Here is a 3,636-nt window from a genome sequence, read left to right as displayed (position 1 = left end):
ATGAGGTAGGAACTAGTCAATACAAGCTTGCAAGATCGCATTCTAACTATTAAAGCAATTTCCCACCCTTAAACACAAGTTTCCTAAAATCCGACCCCGGGCCCACGTGCCCGGATTCCGACATTTTTTGAAGATAGTCGTTCCTTGTAACCTAACGATCACTAATATATGATTTCTACTTCGTTTCATAACCAATTTCGTGGTAAAATCTAAGTTTTATTAAAACCCTAGGTCTAGATCTAACCCCTTGATTTCTCCAAATCTTTATGTGTTAATCTACCCAAAACTCGAGTATTTAACTTAGAAATAAGGGGGTTGAACTTACCTCACGATGCAATGTGGAAATCCCTTCTCAAGAGCTCCAAAATCACTCAATACCCGTGTGCCAAATGGTCAAAAATGGCCGGAGCTCGTATTAAATGAAGCTCACTGCTTCAGCGTTTTTCGCATCTGCAGTCAGGGGACCGCATCTGCGAGAGGAAGACCGCATATGCGGAATTGGCTAAACGGACTGGGACCGCTTCTGCGGTCTTGAAGCCGTAAATTAGCTAAAGCAAGCGCGGGAAGTTTAATTTAGGGAAACGGGGTTCTAAAAAGTAAAACGACCAGTCGGGTCGTTACATCCTCCACCTCTTAAACAAACATTCTTCCTCGAACGGACATAGAAAATTACCTGAAGTGCCGAATAAGTGTGGATATCTGCTCCTCATGTCCTCCTCGGACTCCCAGGTCGCCTCCTCGACTGGTTGGCCCCTCCACCGGACCTTCACTGCTGAAATCCTCTTGGATCTTAACTGGCGGTCCTGTCTATCAACAATGGCAACTGGCTCCTCCTCATAACCCAAGCTCTCATCCAGCTGAATAGTACTGAAGTCCAACACATGGGACAAGTCAGCATGATACCTCCGGAGCATGGACACGTGGAAAACTGGATGAACTCCTGATAAGCTGGGGGGTAGAGCAAGCTCGTAAGCAACCTCCCCAACTCGTCTCAACACCTCAAATAGGCCAATGAATCTTGGGCTCAACTTGCCCTTCTTCCCGAACCTTATAATACCCTTCATTGGCGAGACTTTCAAGAGAACTTTCTCGCTAATCATGAATGACACATCACGCGCCTTCTGATCCGCATAGCTCTTCTGTCTGGATTGAGCTGTGCGAAGCCTTTCCTGAATCAACTTCACCTTATCCAAGGCATATTTCACCAGATCTGTACCATACAACTTAGCCTCTTCGGGCTCAAACCACCCGAACGGAGAACGACATCGCCGACCGTATAAAGCCTCATATGGGGCCATCTCAATGCTGGACTAATAGCTATTGTTGTAAGCAAATTCGGCCAAAGACAGGAACTGATCCCACTATCCTCCAAAGTCAATCACACATGCCCTAAGCATGTCCTCCAGAATCTGAACTGTCCTCTTTGACTGCCCGTCTGTCTGAGGGTGAAATGCTGTACTGAGCTCCACACGGGTCCCCAACTCACTCTGAACGGCTCTCCGGAAATGGGAAGTGAACTGAGGGCCCCTATCTGATATGATGGAAATAGGCACACCGTGCAACCGGACTATCTCCCAAATGTAAATCTGAGCCAACCTCTCTGAAGAGTAAGTAGTCACAATCGGAATAAAGTGTGCGTCAACAATGACCCACACTGCATCAAACTTCCGCAAGGTCCGAGGCAATCCTACTACGAAGTCCATAGTGATGCGCTCCCACTTCTACTCGGGAATGGTCATCTGCTGAAGTAGGCCGCTTGGCCTCTGGTGCTCATACTTGACCTACTGGTAATTCAAACACTTCGCCACATACTCCACTATGTCCTTCTTTATCCGTTGCCACCAATAATGCTGCCTCAGGTCACAATACATCTTCGTAGTACCTGGGTGTATAGAATACCTCGAACTATGAGCCTCTGCTAGAATTCTCTCCCTCAAGCCATCGACATTAGGAACAGATAGGCGACCCTGGAGTCGTAGGACACCATCCTCGCCAATAGAAACCTCCTTGGTACTACCCTGTAGCACCGCCTCTCTGAGAACTGCTAGATGCGGATCATCGAACTACCGAGCCTTGATCTCCCCCAATAATGAAGACTGGGCAATAACACACGCAAGGACTCGACTGGGCTCCGAAATATCCAACCTCACAAGTCGGTTAGCCAAGGACTGAATGTCCAAGGCTAGTGGCCTCTCCTCCGCTGGAATAAATGCCAAGCTACCCATACTCTCTGCTTTCCTGCTCAAGGCATCCGCGACCATATTTGCCTTGCCCGGATGATAAAGAATGGTAATTTCATAATGCTTCAGTAACTCAAGCCATCTGCGCTGCCTCAAATTAAGATCCCTCTGCTTGAACAGATGCTGCAAGCTGCAATGATCGGTATAAACCTCACATGACGCCCCATACAAGTAATGCCTCTATATCTTAAGAGCATGAACAATCGCCGCCAACTCCAGATCGTGCACAGGATAATTTTTCTCATGAATCTTCAGATGACGAGAGGCATAGGCAATAACTCGCCCCTCCTCCATCAATACACAACCCAAGCCAACGCGTAAAGCGTCGCAATATACCGTATACATCCCTGAACCGGAAGGCAACACAAGAACTGGTACTGTAGTCAAGGCTGTCTTGAGCTTCTGAAAGCTCGCCTCACAATCATCGGTCCAACGGAAAGGAGCACCCTTCTGGGTCAATCTGGTCAAAGGTGATGCAATAGATGAAAAGCCTTGCACAAATTGCCTCTAATAACCTGCTAACCCCAGGAAACTCCTGATCTCGATCACCGAAGAAGGACGTGGCCAACTCTGAACTGCCTCAATCTTCTTGGGATCTACCTTAATCCTCCGTTGACACAATATGCCCCAAGAATGCCACTGACTCTAGCTAGAACTCACACTTGGAGAACTTAGCATACAGCTTCTGCTCTCGCAAGGTCTGAAGCACTACCCTCAAATGTTGCTCGTGCTCCCCTAGGCTACGGGAGTATATGGAGATGTCGTCAATTAAGATGATGACAAAGGAATCAATATAGGGCCTGAACACTCTGTTCATCAAGTCCACGAATGCTGCTGGGGCATTAGTCAAGCCAAAGGACATCACCCGAAACTCATAATGGCCATATCTCGTCCGAAATGCAGTCTTCTCAACATCCGAGTCCCGAATCTTCAGCTGATGGTACCCTGACCTCAAGTCGATCTTAGAGAACACCCTAGCACCCTGCAACTGGTCGAACAAATCATCAATGCGCGGCAACGGGTACTTATTCTTGATGGTAACCTTGTTCAATTGGCGGTAGTCAATGCACATCCGCATAGTCCCATCCTTCTTCTTCACAAATAACACTAGCACACCCCAAGGTGATACACTGGGCCTAACAAACCCCTTTGCTAGAAACTCCTCAAGCCGCTCCTTCAACTCCTTCAGCTCTTTCGGAGCCATACGGTACGGTGGAATAGATATAAGCTGGGTTCCTGGAGCCAAATCAATCTAGAAATCAATCGCGATCCGCTGGCATGCCTGGAAGATCAGAAAGAAACACATTGGCGAACTCCCGGACTACTGGAACCGAATCAATCGTTGGAGAATCTGCGGTGGTGTCCCGTACATAAGCTAGATAAGCCAAACAACCCT

Source organism: Nicotiana attenuata, unplaced genomic scaffold (genome assembly GCF_001879085.1).
Source record: "Nicotiana attenuata strain UT unplaced genomic scaffold, NIATTr2, whole genome shotgun sequence".
NCBI classification, from domain to species: domain Eukaryota; kingdom Viridiplantae; phylum Streptophyta; class Magnoliopsida; order Solanales; family Solanaceae; genus Nicotiana; species Nicotiana attenuata.
Note: the sequence above shows the minus strand (reverse complement) of the source record.